Source organism: Chamaea fasciata, unplaced genomic scaffold, assembly GCF_029207755.1.
Source record: "Chamaea fasciata isolate MVZ Bird 193981 ecotype frontalis unplaced genomic scaffold, bChaFas1.0.hap1 SCAF_6, whole genome shotgun sequence".
Taxonomy (NCBI): domain Eukaryota; kingdom Metazoa; phylum Chordata; class Aves; order Passeriformes; family Sylviidae; genus Chamaea; species Chamaea fasciata.
The window spans coordinates 72,710,477-72,734,937 of NW_027094091.1; the positions used below are offsets into that span (position 1 = coordinate 72,710,477).

The 24,461-nt window shown below is 40.3% G+C and overlaps 1 protein-coding gene across 1 annotated transcript in view; it reads right to left on the reverse strand.

Annotated features, from left to right (window-relative positions):
- The window catches only part of PDE5A (phosphodiesterase 5A), a 106,096-nt gene extending 84,224 nt beyond the window's left edge, over positions 1–21,872 (reverse strand). Inside the window, exons 1-2 of the mRNA XM_066184876.1 lie at positions 21,293–21,872; positions 19,075–19,164 (exon numbers count right to left, since the gene is read on the reverse strand). The gene's annotated coding sequence lies outside the window, so the exon portion shown is untranslated. The remainder of the gene's footprint in view (positions 1–19,074; positions 19,165–21,292) is intronic.
- Between the last annotated feature and the right edge of the window lie 2,589 nt (positions 21,873–24,461).

Genomic DNA, 24,461 nt, shown 5'->3' on the forward strand with positions numbered 1-24,461 from the left:
TCCCCAAGTCTGTTCTGGAGGCAAACAGCATTTCCAGTTTGATTCAATTTGCTGTGTATATTTCCCCGAGCTCTCTTTCATTACAATGCAGAGTGCTTCAAACATCAGAAGAGCAGTGAGGAATGCTCATCATTCTCACCCCTGTTGGTACTGGCTTTGTAGATGGAGAACTGATTATACAATCAGGATTCTTTCCTTCAGCCTGTGCTCATCTATACAGCAATGGGTTGTCAGCTCTGAAAATCAGTTCTGCTTTTGCTGTGGAACATTTAGGTCTTTAATGACACCCGAATCTGAGGATGCTTTGAACTGCTACACAAATGCTAAAGCAGGCCATTCCATCTCCGAGAGGATAAACTGAGATAGAACAAAAGTCAAGAAAGTTTCCAGGAGAGGAAGCAAAAAGCTGGCTGTTTATTCCCAGCCAGATGTACTTGTCTCTTTCTCTGTATGTTTTGACTTAGTCCTGGCTCAGCTCTCTCCTTGTTTGGGGTTTGCAAGTATGAATGGATATTATGACATGCTGTCTCCTGATGGTTCCATGTAAATAATTATGAGGATAGGAGACGTAGATGGAGTTACTCAGCCATTTGGGGTTTTAGCAGATATCCTGAAATTTCATACCCAGACAAAACATGGCACACAGCTTAATATTGTCACTGCCTTCAATTCATCCTCCTGCATTTCTGGTGTGTACAGGGGGATTGCAGCAAACAGTTCCCAGCTGGAAAGATTATATGCGGGTGGCCATTGTGAGTGAAGGTTTAGTAAAAACAAAAGGTGCAATTCCAGTTGCTCATTGCAAAAAGAAGGAATGAAAGGCTGTAAAATAAATATTTTAATGAATTAATACAGAAATCAAGCTGTTAATTAGGAGCTCTGCTAGATACTTGAGAGATGAATGGAGAAGCATCACTGAACTTTAAACATCTACAGGCTCCTTCTTTACGTTCCTATAATACTCTGAAATAGAAGCACCTTCAATCAAGAAAAGTCCTGGCATACAATTATGGCCACATCATGTGCCAGGAACTTCCAGTGGGGGCAAAAGGGACAAGAACCCCAAGAACCCCTGCAACACACCGGGTGAATTTGCACAGCCCCTACATACCCCTTTCTTCAAAAACCCTCCCTACCTGGGAAGTATTTTGATTCATGCTTCTCATGCCTCTGTGATGTAAAGAAACACCATTTTGCAGATGAGAAATCTGAGTAATGCATGTTCACAGCCTGGTCTCCAGAGTTAGTGCAAGAGTTCAGGCTAATCTGAAGAGAATAAGGCCCATGAATATTCAGGAACTTTGCAAACTGATAGCACGGAATAGTCCTCATGGGTTGACCTGGGAACAGGATGTTGCTCTGGTGATGTGCAGTGCTTTAATCACAATGCATTTCCACTAACGCAAAACAAACCTCAGGCCGTGATCAGAGGAAAAAAAGGCTCCTTTATTCAGCAGATTTCAAAATTTATTATGTTTATGTTTGACTGAATTATTTATCCATCTCTGGAAACTGAGGGATGACTGAAAAATAGCTCAGTGAACTGAATTCTGTGAACTTTCCATTAAACTCAGGAACATTTGGGTCGTGTTCTCACAATCCAGTTTCCCCCAAAACTGCTTCTTGTTCCTGAAAATGAAATTGTTGAATGACAGGAAGATGACCTGAAAAGCAAATCTCAAAATTTTTCACGACAGTGTTGGCAGCAACAGGACTAGCTGTAAATGAAGGATGAATTGAAGTCAGGGGAACAAAAAACTTTTTGCCCTTCTCTCTGGGTGGCCCTGCCTCCCTCGGGTGCCGTCCCTTCAGCCAGTGTAAATGAGTGAAGTAATGAAATTAGAAGACCCTTGGCTGATTTCACAAGGGAAGAATATTGTCCACAATGGCTTCAAGTCTTCTTATTGTTTGACACAAAAAGTGTGTTCTCCGTACAGGAGTACTTCAGACCTCATGAGCTATAGAATGGTTTTCCCACAGAGGATCAGAGCTCAGTTTTACACATTTGAAATCATTATAATAATAATTAAAAATATCACACACTGATTGCATTGCGGCAGCATGGAAAGCATGTTCTGTTACAGGGAGCAGCTGTGGATGTTGCTGTATTTTGCACTTTCAGCACAGGTTAGTTGGATAATGTTAAATAGAAGGCATTTTGAGGCAAACCTCTGCTGATTTTACCTTGTAACTGATTCATCAGCTAAAAGAATTTTTAAAATGTGTTAATTTTTAAAGTTCACTTATACAGCTTGAATATGTTTGATTAACTCTGAAATAAAGCATCTCTGTACACAAAAGGGAACAAAAATATGCCTAGAGCATACCCAGACTTCATTTCCTATGCCTGCAGCTCAAACTTTTCCTCTAAGCAGAGCTATGTAGCTCCACAGAGTCATGTTAATAGTGTCATTAATCTTCCCTGCAGTAATCTCTACCTCTCAGCTTTTACACATTCAGCACCTGGGGCAGATTTGACCTGACAAGTTTGTCCTTGAATCCTATCATTTACAAAGTCCACGTTAAAAAACCCCCTCATGTATTATCGGCCCTGCTGCGTTTTATCAAATAACTGCCACCAGCTCCTGCCTGAAATAGTTCATTTGCAAAGCTGTTGCCACCAAACTGTGGAAACCAACCATCAGTCAAGGGCTTGTTTTGGTCCCTTTTTCATAGTGAGAGCACATGAACTGCAGATGGAGCACTGTTTATACTTTCCCATTATCTCCGAGTGCCAGGAGCTGTCGCTGTGATGTCATTGCAAGTCGGGCAGCACAGAGAGAGGGCAGCAAGACTGGAAATATTTATTTATTGGGTTTAGGCTAGCTGGACTTGTACTATAGAAAGAACACCAAGGGGCTGGAAATGCAAAGTACATGACCTCACTTTATGTAGACCTATAGGGGAGACACCACATAGGGGGAAAAAGTTAGATGCATCTGCTGATCAAATTGCAATTAGAAAGAGCTTCTTATTAGATTTTATGTAGCTCTATGTCAACAGGAAGTTTTGGCTGTTTGGGGTGGGGTGTATATCTGAAACCTCTGTCACAGAAATACTGGCCTTTCTGGCTGAGACAGATGTGTTCTGTCTGATTAAGATAAATAATAGAGTCCATTCCCACCCTCAGGTGTCTACCCATCTTTGGAAGCGGTTGTTTACTGAGTGGCTTGTGTTGTGCATGAAGCAAAGCAACATTGAGAAAACGGATCATAGACAGACTTTTTCACTTCCTGTAGCAGGCTTCATCCATGAATCTGTGCTTGCAGCAGGAACGCTGTAAGTCACACCACTGACTGAGACAGCCATTGGAAAAGTCTGATAACAGAGAGCTGCAGAGCACACAAGCAGTGACAAAGCAAACAAATCCAGGTTAAGGTATCACAAAAGGAACTTTGTCTGCCTGACCAGAAAACAAGATTCTTTACAGTATTACTTCCTCATTGTCTAGCCAGTGTTTTGTGTTGCTAATTGTAAAAGCTGCAAACAAAGCCTGTGAGCCTACTGCAGTATTCTCTATTAGGCAAAGATCTCTCCAGCAATTTCTAAGAAGCTTTATATGTAACTCTGCTCTCCTATGGACAGAGTTAATTTCAGCTAAACCAGTCTCTAGTAGAAATGTGGGAATGAGGTCTTCATAGGGCCCCCCATGTAGGGAGAACAAATGTCCTTTGTTTTTATTTTAATAATGAACTTTCAAGGCATCTATGCTAAATTATTTTGTTCTGCGGTAGTGTTTAGTGCTCAATTTCATTGCTGTCTGTAGGAAAGTGCATTATTATGTGTTTAATGGTCACTTAAGGATCACTTAAAGTTTTTATTACAGTATGCTTATTAATAGTGCACAGCTTATTTCTGGAGAGGTTCCGTTCTGCTATTCGTGTTTAAGTAATGTTTAAAAAAAATGTGAAATTTTAAAGATGTTGGTAATATCTCTGAATATTTATGTTGGAAGGGATTTCAGGATGTGATTTAGTCCCATTCCTCTGCTCCAGGCAGGGCTAATGTCGACATTAGAACAGGCTGCTTGTGGCCTTTTGCAGTCATATTCTTTCCCAGCCTGTCCAGTGTCTCTCTGTTGAGCCCCAGGGAAATGTGCTCAGTGCAGGCACTCAGTTCAGCTCCCAGGCAGCCTTCAAAAGGCTTTGGGACCAGAGCTGGGTCTCAGGTACTGTGACCAGTGATTGTGCATCTGCCAGTGTGTGCCTGAATGCCTTTTTTGGCACTCTTGACTTTCCTGCATTGAGCCTTACAGCAAAGGAAAGTAAATGAACCACACCATAGGGAGAAAAAACCACTGTGGGATGTCATTTACTAAATTACCAGGAAGGGCAGGTATAGGAGGATATTTTGGCAGTCAAAACCAATAATGAGCTTGCTTTCTATTCACTTGATCTAGGGGGTTTTTCTGCTTCTTCATCACCTCCTCTGTCAGTAATATATTCCTTCCCTAAATAGTTAGGCTTGCATTAATCCCTATGGCTGGCAGGAGAATCCTGATCTTCAAGATCACCAAAGTAAATACAACCTGTATCTTCATCTTTCATAATTTTTACTACAGAACTACTTGCTGTCTTTCCAGACTTGGAGAAAATGTAGGTTATCCCATGCAGTGGGTTTCCCCAGTTCTGCTGAGCTGGAGATGTAAACACTTAGAAGAGAATGCAGGAAAAGGGGATCATGTGAGAAGTCTGTAAGAAAAGCTCCCTTCACTGTCCCATGATAACTGTGACCCTGAGCATCTCTCCTGCGCTGTGACCAGGAGGAAATAATGAAATATTCCAAGTCACAGAAAATGGAGAACAGCCACTGTGATGCAGCTAGAAACCTGCACAGGGGAGGACTAGCCTGGGTAATTTAAAAGATGTTTTTACCCTCAGGCTAGATTCTAACTTTGGCTAGGCTGGGTTAAATCAGGCAAAACTTTATTGACATGAAAGGCCCTGCTCCACATGATCTAACTTCATCTCAAAACTGAGGTCAAACCCATTAACTTTTCTAGGCAAGTTCTGCCCAAAATGAATGAGTGGAGCAAGGTCAAGTCTATGATTATTTTCACTTGGGCACTTGCGCAATTTGGTATTCACATCTGGCTTTGCCTTTTAAAGGGCATTCTTTTTGGCATCTGAACTGGCAATTGTCTGTCCACAACTATTCAGCTGCCCAGTGTTGGATGGGGTGGGTTAGGGGTAGGCCAGCTTGAGAAATACAGATGCAAAGGGGTATGTAGTTATTTTTAGGATGCTGTAAGAAAACTGTATTGGATTCTAAGGGTCAAGATTCAGGCTATCATAACAATGGAGCTCATTTTTTGTCTGTATCAATTTTCTTCTTTCACTTTTATTTAAAGTTAGTGAGCCATAAACAGAGCAGAGATGAAAGTCTCTTAGTAAATGCCTGTGACCTTATTTTAAATAATCTATAAAATTTTTCAATGTGATAATGTTTTCAGTGTAAGCATCGGGCACTGCTGAGGTGCAGGTCCCAGTTCAGGTGGTTGTGCTTAGCTTCATGTCATTCTTAGCTGGAAACTTCTACTGTGATTTCACCTTGCTTTAGAAGCAGGGAATTTCTTTAGCAACATGCTACGTTAGACATTTCTAGTAAATAGAAATTTAGCTGCGGTTGCAGTTGCTGGTGTGGGCGTTTAATGTGTTCCCATGCAATACCACGGGAAGGGGCTGGTCTGTAAGAGGGAGTAAACTTAGAAAATACCCTCCTGAAACTCTGCAAAGCCCAGGAGTCTGGGTGGGCTGTATTAAACACTCTCAGCCACCAGGTGGCAATGAGCTGTGGCGCTGCAGCTGGGGACCATCCTCTGCAGTGTCTAGGAATTGCATGGGAGAAGGCATATTCCTATGGAGCACAGCCTTAGGGCCTCTGCTGTATGTCAGCCTGCTGGCAGTGACTGCACTTTTTTCATTCCAGTTGGTGTGAATCAGTTTCCATTCCCTTGGTTGTCTTTTGTCATTTGCCACTTAGCAACGTCATGTTTTAACACTCTCCGTGTCCTTTGGGAAGCAACCACATTCTGTTATTTCAGCTGTGAGTCTGAAAATCTACTGAAGTGGTGATGGATGTTTTAAAGAAAATGGCAATTATCATGTGCAGTTATGCTGAGCTTGCAATCTCCTGGAGCCAGTGTATCCTGCTACCAGCAATAAGCAATAAGAGCATGTGGAGCACTGTGCTCACCTAGAAAAGAGATGGTGATAATTTAAGAATGTATTCTGAGTGACATATTTGCTTCTGGCCTATCATGAGGTTGTAACCTTTCCAGAGAAAAGTGGTAAAGTTATTCACTAGGACTTTTTTCCTACTGAGGCAAGAAAATAATCTTCAAGGACACAAGCAGGGCTCAGCAGCACTTCTCCCAAGTTGCAGTAAGGTCAGCATTGGGAATGCCTCATTTTATGGGATGCTCTGGGAACCCTTTATGCGTTTTCAGTAGATGTCACACTTCAACTGAGCACTTTCATTAGCAGTGGACTACTACTTCAACAGCACTCAGGGCTTCACAGGCATGTCCTTAACATCTGAGAAGAAACTGTTTCTGCGGGAGGCCCATGTCCTGTTCTTCACTTTGAGATCCTAGCAGGGCTATCTGAGCCAACAAAACTGACAAATGTGTTCGGCAGGAGGTCGAGTGTTTGATAGTATGTACTGCAAATGCCTCCTACAAAAATGGTGCTAGAAATGAAGGTGCTGTAGCAAAGCTGAACACCACAGACACAAAGCAGTGGTGTTGCAGACACTTTTGCAAGTTTAATTTCTTCTATGTCCCATTATGGTATCAATCTTTAGTTACATGGCAGTCCTACAGTTTTCTCCCATTTTCTGCTTATTTTTTTGGTGCAGCTAAAGTATATCCGGTGAAAATTCTGACTAAAACACCTTGAGATAATGACACTTTGAAGCATAATTTCTGTATGCCCAGATTCAGCTCCAATCACCATTTTGTAAGCACATACAATAACAATATACTGCCTTTGGAAAAATGGTGTGATCTAAACAGGTAAAGATGAGAAAACCCCATACAAAGTTCAGAGAGGGCAAGGAATTAAAAAGCCAGGAAAAGACATGGTAACAGTGGAAAGATTGAATTGCATGTAACATGCAGCAGTCTCAGCGTGCACGTTGCCTGGCCAAGGTAAACCACACAATAAGTTACTGTACAAACAGAGAATCATGGAGTGTATTATCCTTTAATCTTGAGGTGGCATCAGTGTAGTTCTGTTCTAATTACCTTGTTATGGATAGAAGGAGCTAATGTGGTTCCAGCTCCTGAAGAGGCATGGTAGCTTCTAATTGTTGGAAAACAGATAAAGACTGTTCCATGGTTTCACAGGCATGCCTAAAATCCAGCTGTCAGGCATATTTCTATTCAGCTATGGTTTGGAAGGTGTTTAAGGGGAATGGCAGTTTAATGGAGCATCTGGATCTCATTGCAGGCCTGCTTTTTGTTTTTGTGTTTCTTAATTTATTATTACACTTTCCAGCTGGGCTCATAGAGGCACAAAGTAGATGAGACACGGCCCCAAGTCACAAAGCAAATTTGTATTCCAGCTTAAACTTGATAGGTTCCTTTTGCCTATTACTTAAAATGTTAAATGCTAGAGCTTCCAATACTAACTGATGGTATTTTTACTTGTCTCTTGAAGCTTAACTTGTGATTAATGTATTTACATTCCTTGTTTTGAAAACAATTTTTAAAGATGTTACAGAAGGCTTTAGTTTTTTTCAGCTTTGTTTTTGTCCACTGCTAGTAGTTGCTCTCTATTTTTTTTTATTCAGGAGCATGTCAGGGGTGTGTTTGTGGTTTAAGGACTCCTGGAGCTACTCTGTAAAAATGTGCTGGATATTATGGGTAATCGATACTTGACTCTTAATGTGGACAAAGAAATAGCAGAACATGCCAGCTATTGACTGCATTATGTTGTTTATCCTGGTTATGAGTCTTCCTGCAGGCTGTTCATCCTCTCACTATCCATTTTCCAGTTATTTCTGACAAACTTTTGCTTTGATAAAAAAAGGCAAAGGGGTGCAGTCACATCCATGTTCTGATTGTTGCCTGCTGTATTCTTCCCTCACAGGATGCAAGTTTGTTGTCCTCCCACTCTGTAAAACTGTGCCAAAATACAGATTGTAATTGAGAAATAATGTATTAGTGGTCTTGTAAGGAACTGAGGAAATCCAAAAGGAAATTCCACTTGTAAATCTCTTCAATTCTGTTAAGGCAAACTGTATATTTGGTTGTCTGCTTGGAGGGGAAAACTGAAACCCAGCCACTTAAATTAAAGGTGTGTGTGACCTTGGCTGTGCTGGCTGTTTACTACTCAGGTAAGTTCTTGCCATTTCTGATATCTGTGGATCATGCCCTTGGAACTGCTGTGTAATGCAGGCAAATCATTTCCATGGGCATGAAGTGGAAAGAGAAGAAATTTATCCCAGGGTTTAATCTGAATGAGATACACAGTTTTACTAGAGATTAAAGAAGGCTCTTGAGACAGTAAATAGAAATACGCCCAGAAGCAGCTGTTTGGGTGTCAGGTCTTTAGATTTATATTCATGCTCACAGATCTAATTACTGCTGGTGAACTGGAAATATCTGTACCAGCTCCACTCTTCCCTAACATGCTGCTGATCACAGCAGTATAAAGCCAGTGAGTGAAAAACCAGCAAGTACTTGTCAAAACTCAAACACTGGCCCAATTTCTATTCGTTCATGATCCATGCAGTAAAAGGCAGGGATGATTCCAATTACTTTTTATCACATCAATGAAATGGGATAATTTCTCTGAGTTTTGTGGAACAAGATGTTACCTAATGCAAATTACAGCCGCCACATGGATGTTTTATCAGGGAAGCTGTTCTTCCAGCTGGAACCATTGGAATACTTTCTGCAGCCTCTCCTCCTGCCTCACCCTTGAACTGCTCCTGGGCTCAAGTAATGTGGACATAAAGCCAAAACCCTACAGGAGGACAAAAGGAGACTCATGAGAGCTGTGGGTTTTATCCACTGAATTGGTGACAAACCCTGAAAGATGGATGGGACCTAATTGTAACAGTGATCCATAACCTGTGGTTCTCATACATGCAGCTGCAAGTATGATGGTTCCTTCTCAAATTTCTGCATTTATTCCTGCAGCTCTGAGTACTGCAGCACAGTGCCTTGTCACTGTGTATCTTTGCTCTGTTCACTAAAATCCTCATGCCCTCACCACAGAGTCACATGTTTCTCACTCACCTGGCAATACTTAGAGCATTGTCAGGATCTGAAACTCTCCACATCATTCATCACTGGGCAACCATCAGTAAATGCACAAGCTCTCACTTTGGAGAACTCCTTGGATGCTAGTGGGATGGATGTGAGCAATTCTGGCTGTGTCAGCCGAAAAGGCAGCAGACAAATGCAGAGAAAAGAGCATGCTAACAGGTGCTGGAAAGCAGTGGGCTGCCAAATGAGATCATGCAGAGCATGGTGCTTTAAAAAATGCTGGAATTTGTTACTTTATTCTAATTTCCTTTGTTTTGAGATTTTTTTTTTTTTTTTGAAACTGTGATGGCACTGGAGACAGTAGTGATGATGAGTTGGAGAGAACCATAGTTTGCATGCAGTCCTCAATCTCAGAAAATTTTGAAACCTGAATCGTTTTCTTCTGGGAAAACTTTTTGTGCCAATTATGTTCCAAAAGAATTTCTGAGGCAGCCTGCCCATCCAGTTTCTCTCTTTTCCAACTTATAAAATAGCAAACTGATAGCATGCATCTATCCTTTTGACCCTGTGGAGCATAAGGCAAGTGAAAAGTCATCGGGCTGCCCCTGGAAGCTGAATTATGGATTCTGACCAAAAGCATGGAAGCTGTAATCGGTGTGGAGGATTTTTCTTCTCTTAATCACGCCTTCATATTTGAACTCTTTCCAGTCTTCCCAAAGAACAAGTCATTAGCCACTCCTTTGGAGGCAGAAAGGCCTGAGGCAGCATAGCTTGAGATTTGTTTGACCTTTCAGCTCTGCTTTCCTCTGAGCACAGGATTACTTCTGCTCTGTGCAATGTGGATTATGTAGGGATTGAAACATCTGAGAGGGTGAGGGAAATGATAGTTTTTGGGTCAATGAATGAGACTTTTGGGGAACCTCTCTCTATTTGCTGGTGTGTTTTTCAGGAAGTTTGGTGTTATCAGAGTAGTTGCTGAAGCTACTTGCATGAAAATCTGAAGGGCTTGAATAGGATGTCCAAGTCTGAAAACTCTTTCTGCTAAGGACAGATCTTATCCTGTGATTTTGTGTTAAAGTCAGAAAGTACTTCACAGCAGAAAATATTTGAGAAAAAAATCAGCATGCAAAAGGAAAGAGTTAAATTATCAAAAAACATCAAGAAATGGGTTATAGTTGTCTGATTTGACTGTCCAAAAGAAAGAGAACACTGCTTTCCCCAGGCCCAAAAAGAGTTTGCAGGACTGACCCCCGAGAGAAGCTGACCCAATATGTATGGAAAGAGATGGCTGAAGGAGCTCTCTCTGCCAGAAGAGCTGCTGCAGAGATGTCCCTCTTAAATGAAATAACACCATTCCTGTAGGAATTAAAATCTGACTAAAATCACTACTGTTACGGAAAATACTCCATAACCCAGACTATGCTGTTCTGCATGCAGTTGCTCCAAAATACCCTGAAGAACCAAATGCTGCAAGTTAAAGCCAACAGTACCAATTCAGTAGGTATGTAACATCTTCCAGTGTATGGAAACAAAGTCAGGACAGCTGATTTAATTCACAGAAAATACAGAATTTGGTTAGTTTCCTTCAGTGATTGGTTGTCTTACTGATAGTAGGATTTGCTTGGTAATAGCCATCTGTAAATACCATTTGTACCATGTAACCCAGGGTTACTGTGGTTCCCACCCTTCCCCTGGCTGGGGAAATTCAGGTTTGATCTTGAGTAACTGAGACAGAAGTACCAAAGTACAGTAAATCCAACATAATACTTTCTTACCCCAAAATACACATTCCAAAACACTGTAAGAATACAGCTTTGCCTTCTTTTTTTTTTTTTCTTTTTTTTTTTTTTTCCTGCATTATTTACTCAAAAAACAGATGAAAAATAATATAGTTCAGGAAGCTCATGTGTGATTAAAGGAATGTACTGTGCATACACCTCAATATGCAACATACATATCGGTCCAATTGTATTAATGCATGGAGTCAGAGAAGAGATTTCTAAAGGCAAAGCAGGAGCTGCTCCCAGAAATCGAGAGGGAGACAGTCTGAAAAGAACTTGACTGGGATTTTATTTCTACTTTGCGTACAAGGCTGCAGCATGTTGGAACTTCATATGTGTTCATGCAATATTTGTCTTTTAAGCATGACTAACATTCTGAGAAAAAGATTTAATATGCATTTGGAGCCTAAAATAGCCACTTGGAACTTAAGGATCCAAGTCCATGGTGTAGAGTCTGTCCTGGAGCCAGGATAACTTTGTTCCTACATGTAGGTGAGGAGACGGAGGCTTGAGCAGAGCTGGCTGTTAGGGGGATGCGTTTGGTGACAAAGTGACACTGTCCCTCCTGGAGCTGCCAGGCTGTGCTAATGTAACCTGCTCTGAATGTGCCGCTCTTCTCTACTTTCTCATCAATTTGAAGGGGTCACTGGCCATGGCAGGCACCTTTGTAGCTGTTGGGGTGCACGACTTCTTTGGAATTGTCTGTCTCCAGCTTGCATTATCAGATTACTTTTCTTTCAGGGGCCTGCATGAGAGAACAAGCCTCTGCCCACTGCCAATTATAAGTGCAAAGAAAAGCCTTTTTGTTTGGGTTTGCCTTTGATGTGTGTCAAGAGGAAGCATGGAAACCACACTGCTGGGTTAGCTGACCTCTCTGTGGTGAGTTCCAGTTGCATTTACTTTACAAATAGCTCTAAAAAGTGAAGGGTTTTCAAAGCCCTCCTTCCAAATTGTTCCCAGCACAAACCCCAAACAGCTGCACTTTGTGCTGGGAAATGCCTTGAAGGCTGAAGGAGGGAGCCTTCCCTCTGGGCCATGTGGATGTTTTACAGCTGTACATGTGGCCTTGAGGTTAAAGTGACTTCCTTGGAGATCCTGTCCCTTGATGGGCTGGTCAGGCAGTTTTATGGTTATGAAGGATGACCTTGGCCTGTTGTCCTGAATGCTGCTGTGGGGGGAGGAATGTGATGATGGAAGATGTGCACAGCCTCACCTTCCAGGGGCGCCTTTCAGTGCCCTCACCTCCCTTTCCACACACTCCCTGCATTTGGGGCCTCCTAATCCATAGGGACAGGTCTGGCCAGCCCAGAGAGAGCAGTGGGGACATCCCTGCCAGCCTGAGGAGCTGAGTTCTCCCTTTAACTCTGTGGGGAAGCACAGGAGTCCTGGGCTGAGACTGTGCTGACACCAGGGCCTTGTTTCTGGTCATTCCAGTAGTGTTTGTTTCAAATACCCTCAACTTTCTCAAGCAGCTCTGGAAGCCCCAACTCCAACATCTGCTTTACAATTATCTGACAACGAATTTAATAAAAGCTCTGCAATTAACAGGCTGAATTTGTGTAGCTTGTGTTCTTCAGGGCCTCATGTGAAGGCTTTGCAGTTCTTAATGGACAGAACTTTGCAGATGCTGCACTGATCCACTAAGCTCTGCTCTAATATTGTTTAAAAGTAATTACCCTCACCATGTTGTTTCTCCTTTGCTATTTCTAAACCATGCAAATTCAGGAAGCTGTCTCTTGCACATGATTATACATTGCTGGCTGGGGTGAGATACCTAACAGGCAGCTAAAATGTAATAAAATATTAAATGCATTTTCATACTGTGCATGCTCTGTTTACATATTATTCACCAGGGACTCTGAATTTGCTGCACAATAATAACCATGAAGGGAAAAAATTCTTTTCTCAGTAATGAGCAGATACAGCAGAAGGGTTTTGGCATGTAGTTCTTCTCTTAAGAATTTTGCCTGAAAAGGGTATGAAGAAAATCTCAATAAAATATTAAGATTTGACCTATTGCTGATTATGTTTGAAAAGCACAGGAGAGAGTCATGGCAGGAGTGTAATAGGAGGAAGGTAGGGTGCCAAGTGTATTAAAAATTAAAATTTTCGGATTTGTTATTAAGAAGAACAGCAGGTTTTATTAGTGGCATATAAACAACACTGAAACCTGGAAGTGACAGAAACAGCCCACAGCTTGTTAAGTCCATGATAGAAAGTTATATGGCACATGAATTTTGTGTAAGGGAAATGTGGAAATTCTGTAGAAATTTTGTTGAGGGCTGTTCTAAACATGAGCTCATCATTTGGTGCAAAATATTCTCCTGCAGGAACATGTCTCAAAGAACAGCAAGAGACCTGAGGGGCAGCAATTTTCAGGATAGGAGTCGATAAATTCTGTGAAGGAAGGAGATGACTTTATTTTCACCTTTGCCTTATTGAAACAGCTCTGAATTCAAAAGTCTCACTTAGATCCTGAAGTCTGAGTGCTCTCTTATTTCTTCCTGAATGGGACTGGTGATCTGTTTAGACCCTGCCATGTGCCACAGACAAAAGTCCTGCCACAGACTTTACCTACAAAACTCATTCTGAATCTGTGTCAGGAAACTGAAAATGGGAGTAAAACATAAAAATAAAATATTAAAGATAGCTTGATGGACTCTACCAGCTCATCTGACACATAAGAAAAGATGGAAAAACTTGTTCTATTTAGGCTAATAAGATAGAAGACAGGCGACGTGTCATACATATTACATAACAGAAGGTATATACTGGTGAGGAGAGATTATTTCATGAAAACCTTCATGGTGACTAAAAGCCACTTTACATTTTAATTAGGAGAGGCCATTAATTTTTAAAGCAAGGTACGCCCAGAGCCTTGCCGAAATTTAGCCTCAGGAACTGTCTGAAGCAAATCAGTTTAATTTAGCATTTAACAGAGAGAAAATGCATTTGCAATTGGCAGCAGAAATGAAACTTTCAAGAGGGCTTCCAAGCAAAACTGAAATCACGGATGATGAGCTCACTTGTTAAACACAGCACATTACTTATAGAAATGTTAAGGTAAAGTCATGGACCTGAAGTAATCCGATGTGGATGTCAATTATTTGAGCATTCTGTAATTAAACCCAGACTCTTCTGATAGCTGTGGCTGACTCCACATTATTTTGAAGTGTTTGACCTTGAATAATATTTGCTGAACTGGCTGTCTGTGGCCACAATATCACACAACATGTTTTGGAGCTGTGGAAAGATGAGCTCACCAAGGGCACACACAGCCCACAGCCCGATCCACGGACAGTGACTGATATCAGCCCAGACAAACAGGCTGATTTTCATATATCCTGAAAATGCTCTCTGCTTGCATAGACATTCAGAGATGTTCTTGACAAAGTAAGTCATCAGTTTTCCTGCTCTCACCAGTCATCTTTACAGTGGCATTTCCCAAAGATGTGTTCTCAGCTGAGATTCACCCATTAGTCATGTTGTTGATTCAGCCAGGCTTCCCAAAGCCTGGCCTATGTCTCCTATCCATTTCAATCTTGTGCATCCTTTTCTTTGAATTATTGCTGATCCAATTCTGTATTACAGTAATTCTGTGTACATGGAGTGTATTTTGTGCTAACAAACACATTTGCTTATTTTGCTAAAGACCCTCAGGAAAAATCTTTACTTTTTAAAAAATGCTGCATTAAAATTGTACTTCCCACTGAAAACACTGGGACTGTCCCAACAGACCATTAAATTAGCTGAGATTTAGGTACTATAGGATCCTTCCCTTAGCATGGGAAAGATATAAAAGAAGCCTTAATTAGTTTCAGCCCAGTTCAAAATGAGACTCTCTACCACATCAACTCCATAGTGCTGTTTTTAGAATAAAAAACTATGAAAATCAGACCTGGGGACCTCAAAGTCAGTGAAGCCATTCTTAAAGATTTAATCATCGCATATATTTGGAACACTGACATTTTTAGTCTTATGAGTATTGTGAGAATCCCAACTGTAGCTGTTCCTAAATGCAAACCTTATAGAAATATTCCTTCCAAGCCTAAAGTCATTAAGCAAATTGATTTAGGGTTGGGAAGACATCATTCTGTTTGGGATTCTCTTTGATTTTCTTTTTAAAAACAGGGTCATCTCAGAAATAAGTTTCCCCCTTTAGTTTGTCAAGAAAAATGGCAAATTTTATTAAAAATACTATGCTGGTAAAAATACTGTTCTAATATTTTAATCCTCCTTTTTTTCAGTTATATTCTGTTTTCTATGAAGCACAGTCTGCACAAAGAAATTCACCTGCAGAAACTATTGTTTGAAGTGGGAAGCTGAGACGTTCTCACAAATTGCAAATAGCTAACTTGGAAAAGTGCTCCCTGGTATCTTCCCCTGAATGAAAAAGAACACATCTCTTCTGACATGTGCTCTTGCTATCTGCTGATCTCAGCATTTAAGAATGTTTCAGAATAGGACAGGACTGTATTAAGGGAACTTGGATGAGTAAATCCTCTTATGACTCTTTAGGAAGTTATAATCTGCAAAAGGACTTCACTTGAAGGAATCTCTTCTGCTTAGAAGGCAAAAAGGGAAAATTAAAACTCCCTATTGCATGCAGCTTGCTATCTGATTTTTTCCCCTCATGTGTAGCCAGGTTTTTCTGAGGGAAAAACTTTAATGATAGCTGCTTTTTTCCATAGCAGAGCAAGGATTTTTTGAACAGATGCTGACTGATTCCGTTCTGTGCAATTGGACTGGTGGCTCTCGGAGTGCTTGCTCAGGGCTGCCAAGTTATGAAATGTTTGAGGTACAAGCAGAGCGTGAATAAAGCTTTTATTACTTTGAACAAGAGATCTCAGCTCAAAATTCCCTTGCTTATATTTGTGTAGATATTAATGACCTGTTAGTTAAATGTGGGTATAAAAATGTCAGATGGGCTAAAACGGATCAAATCATATTTCTTCTTAGTTTTACCCTTTAAATGTTTTACAGTTACTATCGCTGGGCTTCCCTCCTCTTTTCGTGGTTTGTGTTTACTGGCTGTTTCATGGTCACCTTTTTAAATACAAATACAGCCACAAATCAGCAGCTGCTTCTATTGTCATTTTTATCAACTGAGTTGTTGTCTCTGCTTTCACAGATGAGGGAATAATTTCTAAATGGGATGAGTGAAGAACTCCTTATAATCTTTATATTCAAGATGATATCTCAGAAAAACAGCAGGTTTCCAAGGGTCTAAAATCTTTCTGATATGCTAGGAGAAGCTTCAATTAATCCTCTTAAAATCTGTCTCAAGTCTTTAAATACTATTGTTGTTGTATTTTCCAATTCTAGATTATACTTTTATGTTTGCCAGTCTTTTTTTTTTCTAAAGAAAGTTTTATCATTTAATCTGATAATGATTAAAAAATTAGTGATATGACCAGTTTTTAAATTTTCTTCTATTCTTTTTCTCTTCTCCTTATGTGGTTTTGTAAGTGAAGACAAGTAGAAAAGGCAAATATGGAAGAATTTTGTGTTTCAGAAAGGAAATTGATGTGTTCAAATACATTGAAAGAGAAAATGACATTTCACTATTTTAAATAAAATGACTGTATCATTTTCAAACAGACCTAGCTACTAATACTTATTCCTGACATTACTTAAGTAATTACACAGCATTTCAGGTATAGCAGCTAATGGTAGAAATTGCACAGTGAATTCAAAGGTTGCTCCCTTTCTGATGCTGCAGGACAAGCCTGATCTGGACAAGATCCTAGGCAGTAATGCCGAGCAAGTTCAGTGTTACAGCAGCATCATATTTTGCTCTTCTTGTCACTATGGATTCCAAAGGCTGTAAAATTCTCCTGTGTTTCTGATCCTTCTCATAACATTGCTGTGTGATACTCTAAAGGTGCAAGAGTTGTCTCAGCACCCTGTGACAGCATCTGGAAACCATTAATGCTTTGTGGAGCACAGGATGGCACAAATGCTACTGATTCATCTGGAAAGAGCAAAACCTCTCTGTTGTGCCCTGGCAGGGTGGGTGATTGCCAGGGAAAGGCTGGGAATCTCTCAGGATCTTTCAGACAGACTCCTGGCATGTATACAGTGGCTGAACCTATAGTATGACCAGGAACCCAAATGCTCTGTGTGAAGAGGATGTGGAATATTGCTCTCCTGGTTTTTGTTAGTTCGAATCTGTTAGTGACAGTCCAGTCTGTAAAAAGTGACAGCTACATCTGTGTGGATAAATTACCCATCTGAAACAGATCTGAAACCAAATATTTTGAACTTAATTGCATGTCTTCAATGGCATTTGATTTATTCATGTGCACAATGGCTCTGTGGCTCACGGCAGCAATCACAGGTAGGATGTTACGTGTGACATGAATGATACAAGAGTATTTTTCCGTGCTGACATGGTTCATCTGCTCAAACTTAAAGAACTCATTTAATGATGCAGCCTTATTTCTCATCTTTCCTTTATTCTCTTCTACTGGTAGCATCAATTCATCATTCAGCTCCAGTTCAAACCCAAATATTTTAAATGCACATCTTGTGGGGCAATTTATGCAAGACCAGTTGTATCTGATTATTACATATTTTCCACAGAATCTAGAAAAGCTCACTAAAAGTCAAAAAGAACTGCAGCTTTTCATTACTACATTTTTCTAGACACTTTCTTTGCTTATTAATATCATAACTGCAACCCTTACCAAGCTCCCTTGATTCTCTTGGTTCTGCTAAGAGCTGGGATCCTTCAGGTTGAAGAAAAGTGCAGAAGACACAAGTTGAAGTGGTGCTGTCTTTTTTTTTTTTTTAATTATTATTTATTTATTTATTTCCAGAATGCCTACAGCTATGATTTTCCACTCAGTGAAGATTTTTGCCCCAAAGGAATAAAGAGTAGGCAGATGCTCAGACAACAAGTGATATGGATCTATGAAGATATTACGACCTGCAGCTCATGACAAACTAAAATCTTTTGCAAACAGAATTACAATTAGCTGTTTTCTGATGGGATTTCTGAGGACTCAAAGAATTCTTGGTGGCTCAGAAAGACAACTTTAACTTCTCTTAATGTGCCTCTTTTTCTGACAGCTATGCAGAGGCAATAGAAAACATTTGTCAAAACAGATGGCTGGTTTAGCCCCCTGCCACTGGATACAAATGGGAAGTTCGAGGTCCAGTTAATGGCTGCTGAGCCAAGAAGCATTTGGAAACTGAGTTAATATTGAACAGACACCAAAGAATACACTGTTACAATTCCAGGACACCGTGGCTATGGCCAAACTCAGAGTGCTGTGAACAGTCGTTTCGCAGTCTTACGCTTCCAGCCAGAACAAAGAACTGCTGAGGTGCACTAAAACTGAGATGTAGCAGCTAACATGGCTTTCAGGATTTTTGAGAAGACGTTTGACAGCTGCTTCAGCCCAGCAGAACATTTCTTTGCCCAGTGCTTCCTGATATTTTACTCAGTTGATTTTCCTACACAAATAAATATTATCTGAAAAGCAATCATGTGCATAAAATATACACAGAGACAAAAAGTGAAAATCTCTGTTTTTTCTATTAAATCATGCTGTAATGGTACACTGAAATAAGTTTCACAGAATGTCTAGGCAAATTGTGGAAACTATGATCTGTGGAGCTGAAAGGTTTTAATTTCTGGTGGCGTAACTACTGAAAGCAAAACAAAGTCACAGAGATGTTTTACCTGCATCCAGTGAAACAAATACTGGGGTAATTTGTGTTGACTAATAATGAAAAATGTTCTTGCTATGATTGAAACAAGTTACTGTTGAGCAGTAAATTAAATTAAATGAGCAGAGGTTACTTGCCTGAGTTTAGAATAAGAATGTAGAGAAAGCTTCTCCAAAGTGTTTGTAGTAGTGATCAGTGCTTTATACAGACCCTAATCAAGATCCTAATAATTAAATCATGTCATAGATTAGAAAGGTAGATTTGTCCTATGGAATAGGTACTCACAGCAGTGCAGTGAGTGCAAGGTTAAACTGCACCATATCTGTCTCTACCTTTGCATCCCTTGTCCATACATCAGGAATTAAGCACTGAAGACCGGAAGTGTAGCACATAACTGACCTCTCAGTCCTGCACAGGAGGCCCTGTCACCACGTTCAGAATGTTTCTTCCCAGTCCAGTCTTGCTGAGCTCCCTCCTTCTTTCTTCACACTGAGGGGAATGTACAGCAGCAACTTAAAATCAAGAGCAAGGGCTAAAAGATAACTTTTGTGGCTGATAATTGTCAGACTACCCATATTTGTTTTCCATAGTTTCACAGGAATGAATTCCTAAGGATTAGTTAAGGCTACCTGACTATTGTACCTTTTTTTTTCCTTCTAGAATTTCGTGAACCTACAGGATGGATGTCATAAGTGAAAGCCAAGTTGCTGTTAACTGTATCTTAAGGTAAGCTGTTGAACACCCAGTGTTATTACTTTTTTTTTGTTTATTTGGAACTGTAATGAAGCATTGATGTGCATCATACCCTGAGTCACTTGCAAGTGGGCATGGAACAATGGCAGGTCCTTAATTTCTATAACAGTGGTTTCAGTCTGGACCTAGAGACCAAATTAAATAATTAAAATCCAGGTAATCTCATGAAGATGTGCAATTCTTTCTCTCCATCACTTCTTGTGATCTTTATGCAACAAATTTGGCCAATATGTCACCATCACTTCCCACAAAGCAGAACTGGGAGATCCGTGAAGAAAGCTGTTAAGTGTTCCCTTAGGATTTAGGCACTGATGATCAGTGCAGGAGCAGCAGGCAGATGTTAACACACCTCAGCTGGCAGGAAGATTCAATTTTTAAAAGACTTCGTGTTCCAAATAACTGTGGCAGATGTACAGTGAAGCCCACAGAGCTGTGGGAGCCAATCACTAATACTGAGGGCCTTGGATCTTCCTGACAGATAACAGCTTGCTGGAGCAGCTCTCTCCGGAGGCTTGCTGTTATTTGGAAGCAACACATTTCAGTGCCTCTTTTCTTGACAATACCTGAGATTAATTTAGTCTACTGTTGTCTAAAGATCCCTGTGGACAAGGGTCTGTCTTGAAGGAAATGGCTGCAGAGATCCAAATTAAGTGACGAAGAATTGTGGTTTCCAAATTTGTTTACATAGATGGGGTTTTTTAGCTGAGACTTTCACTGTGTGGTTTGACACTAAAAAAAGTCGTTCCTAGATTGAAGCACTGGGAAACAGTATAAGGGAACAAAAAGGGATGTACAGAACTAAAAAAACAACTCTTTTAACTACATCCATCATTTAAAATAGAAAAAAATCATTAAGTGAATTGCATTTTCCAAGTCTGTCTAAGGAACAAGGCATTTCTTTTTGGATTTGTGTTCTTTTTGGATGTGTTCAGTACTGTGCAAACAAAAGAAATGCTTTTTCCCTTAATACTTGTATAAACCTAGGTTCTGCCACTTTAATCCACCAGTGACAATAATGCAGCATTTTATTTCCTGATTTGTTGTGACTATTAAACCTATGAGCTCAGATAATTTTGTTAAAACACAATTAAAATTTAACAACTTGCCTAGTTGTCTTCCCAGTCAAATTTGTCCTCATTTGAAAGGGCTCTTTTCTAATTTTGACTTATTAAATTCTATGAGAAAGATCAAAGTTGCCCTCCTGTTCCTTATTACAGAGGATCAATGGATCAGATAATTTAAGGTTTGATAAAGTATCTCAGTGAATTCAGCTGTATGCAGTAATTATGATGTTATTAGGCGATTTTACACTAAGAGTTAAACTCCCAATCCTTTTGTAAACAGCATCAATACTCGCTAAACAAGTACCTCTTTCCTGTGGAACACGGTTCTGGTTTTGTTTCAAATTTGAAAATGTACCCTGTCCTTTTCAGTTGCTAAGCTGTGTGATTTACTAACTGTTCTTGATGGACTGTATTGGCATCCCATCAGGACTGCATTCTAGCTTTCCTCCCTAAAATACAGGCAGTTCTAAGAAAGCAGCACTATTCTTGTAAAAACAGCATTTATAGATTTCTCTTGCATGTTTATCCTCGGCATCATCTTACTGGGAACTGTTTAACCTGCCAAAAGCTCTTCTGAATTCTGACTGCAAACCATTCCAAAGTCCAAATTTCTCATGCAAATGCCGTATGACCTCAGGTAGGTAGAGAACTCCAGGTTCTCTGGGCACATTATCTGTAACCAACTTTACAGTTTTCTGAGCCTTTTGGCTGCTGCATATTCAAAGCACTGTTTACTTATTGCCCTTGTCATCTAGTCAGACTGCATAGCTTTGATCCAGCCAGTATGCTTTCAGTCTTACCTCGGGATTCACAACCTCACCGTGCTGAGAAGTCTGACCCAGGCACCTTATCCTGAAAACCTGGGGCTTTTTGTTTGTTTCATTAACCCCCATGGCTCGCAAGCGATCCAGCTTTTGTTCACTCGCTGTTCTGAAGGCTGGCGCATGGCTCTGCACAGCTTGGGCTTTCCTTAGTCAACATATGGACTATAATATATTGTTTGTTTTGAGTCTGATGTCATGGGAAAAAGTGTTGCTTCAGTCAGTATGGAAACTTGCCCAGATACGTTTGAGTTGTTTCTTCCTTGACTGTAGTATCTGCTTAAAACTTTTCACTTGCCTTCTAATGGTTATTCTTGCTCATCCACGGGCTGTTTCCAGTCCAAATATAGTGCTACTCGATAGAAAAAATCCAAGAAACAGTTCTCTTTTTGGCACATATTTAACAATCCCAGCTAAATCCCTTCTGAAATGCCATGGTCCAGTTTGTCATAGAAGGTCACAGGCTTGCTGAGGCTGTCCCTCCAGACATTTCAGCGACTTCTGTGTCTGCAGAGCTACAAAAGTGCAGTTGAAATCCGGAATGTTTTTCAAAGCCTTTCTTCCCCTCCCTCCGAAGTGGCTGTGAGGAAGCAGTGACCAAGGGTATCCTTGTGCAACTCCTATTGACCCCCAATATGGAATGTGCAGCCAGTTCAGGGCTGCACCGGGGTCCTGTGTTTGGGGTTTGTTTTTTTGTACTGAGGGAGCCTTTCAGATGATGTTTGGGAATGACTTTAAAAGAACAGCTAAAGTGATTTTATTTGCTTGTCTGCATAACTAAAGGATATTAGTCAGGGCAAACTAATGTAACTCCAGTGATATTAATAGAGCTGAGTTAGAACAACTGGAGAATAAGCCCTTAAATTCTAGGGAAATTATTATTGTGCAGGCTGAGTTTCAAAGGCTCTAATGCTGTCTAATAATGTTAGGAGCCTCTAATACCCAACTAATTCCTAATTAGCTTTTCCTTCCCTGTCAACTCCTCTGTTATGCCTTTTTTGTTGATGTCAGAATTTTGCTGTAAGAAAACAAGAACTCTGTTCAAGAAAAACCTGCCCTGAGCTGTGCCTACAGACATGTAGTACCTGCCCAGAACAAGAGGCTGAGCAGGCTCAGGGCTTGCACGCTCCTGTTGAAACACTAAAAAGCAAAATGTGTTTCTGCTTTGTAAATACCAACTGGGATTTTTCTGTAACTTCTAACATAGCTGATTAGGAATGGATTTTCCTGGGGACAAAGATACCATTCTAACTTGAGGGTTGTCTCACTGCCAGATTTTAAGCTCCTCTTACAAATCACTAAGGCTCTTCAGAAAACAGATGAAAAATATGAATGTTGGCGAAACCACCCGTCACTATGTTTGTTCCAAAAATGGCTGAACTATTTTCTACCAAACCTAAAATAAAAAATAAAATAAAATTAGTAAGTCAAAGAGGAAGACATTTCAACCTGGATACTTGAAGTTTGGCTTTATAACTTCTCACACATTATGGAGTTAGAGTTTTCTCCATGCCATCTGACTAAACCACTCCAATTTTTGTCGGCATAAGAAACTTCATACAACAATACGAGGAACTACATGTATGGAGATCTTTCGTTGGTTTTATCGGGATTTGGAGGATCTTTTGCATACTATTGAAACAGTGAAAAGGGTCCGAGATCCCAGCTTTTCTCAGGCAGTAATCATCAGATAGGGCAAGTGTGTAACTCCACAAAAAAAAGGAAAATGCTTAAATTATTAAAATACTGCATATTCTATTATCTGAGGCACTTTGGATTTGTGCTGTGTGGGGAGCTAGGTTATAAAACAGAGAGACCTTGTAGAGGTCAGTCTGTCCTGGACACCCTTAAACTGCAATGCAGAAGATGGCAAAATGAATCCACCTGCAAATGGACTCAAAATAAACAACTGCTTGAATGCAGTTTTCCTTTTATCCAGAAGCTAGGACAGTGCTTTTTGTTACCTTGTCTAACCTATTCATTTCCAGGCTATCTATCAACACAGTTTCAGTTCTCCCCTTGCATAATAGGATGAGGGAGAAACCAGGAGCCAGGCAGAGAATATACAGACCATTGTGACACCTTTGCAGCATTAAATGGCTTTAGCTCAGGGAAAAGTACCTGGCCCTTGGAAAGACCTCTTGGCAGTGACAAATGTGCACGTATTCTGATGCTTTATGTCCTGAGATTTCTTCTGAGTTACTGTTCTCTATGAAAACAATGCTTTTAAAATAGTGGAGATGATATCCAGGATATTTTTGCTATTTATAATTCCCATTGTTGCAGCTCTCTGGGGATGATTAGGTCGGATGACTTCAGTGGTGTGATAGCTATTGATATAAATAACTTTCCAGAAGATTTCCTTGTGACTTCAGAACAAATTAACCAGCAAGAAAAACATTTCTGAAGGAGTTTAGTTACCTAGCCATTTTCTGAAAACCATGCTAAGGCACTGATCTGCATGCAGAAGAGATAAAAACCTTTAAATTCTAATCTTTGAGTCCTAAGGATTTTCATTAAAAAAGGAATTATCAATTATCAAACACCTAGGTGCCATTTTCAGGAGTCTTGGGCTCCTCGGTCTCTCAAGTATTTCTGACTATTGTGTTTTCTGAGAAATTTAGAGAAAAAGAAGAAATGCTTACCTAGATGAAAGCAAAAACAAGCCGTATTCATCAGTGATCAGAAACAGGGTGCAGTTCAATGAGTTGCTAGAGAAATCTGGCCAAGGGACAGGTAATTATTCAAAACTCTCTACTTACTTGAAGCATACCTAAAGGTTTGCTGTTGGAAAAGGTCTTTCCTTTGAGATTTCCAGTGTTTCCTGGTTTCAGCCAGGAAAGGAATAGTGGAAGAAGTGCTTCTCACTCTATTTTGGTACTTCTGATCCCTGAAGAAGGGAGGTAGAGACATGGTGTGTGTTGAAAATAAACTAACAAAGTTCTAGTTGCTCTTTCAGATGAGTCCGTTTAATTCCATGTTTTGGTTGCAATTTTAAATCATGTTTTTGTGGATTAATGATGACAAAGGATCAAAGATTTCTGGTCTAAATAGCCAAAGGTGAACCTGCTCCTCATTCTTTCCCTTTCTAAGTCTCACTTCATGCACCCAAATGCTCCAACTTTGTGTGCCAGTCCATGTGTGTGTG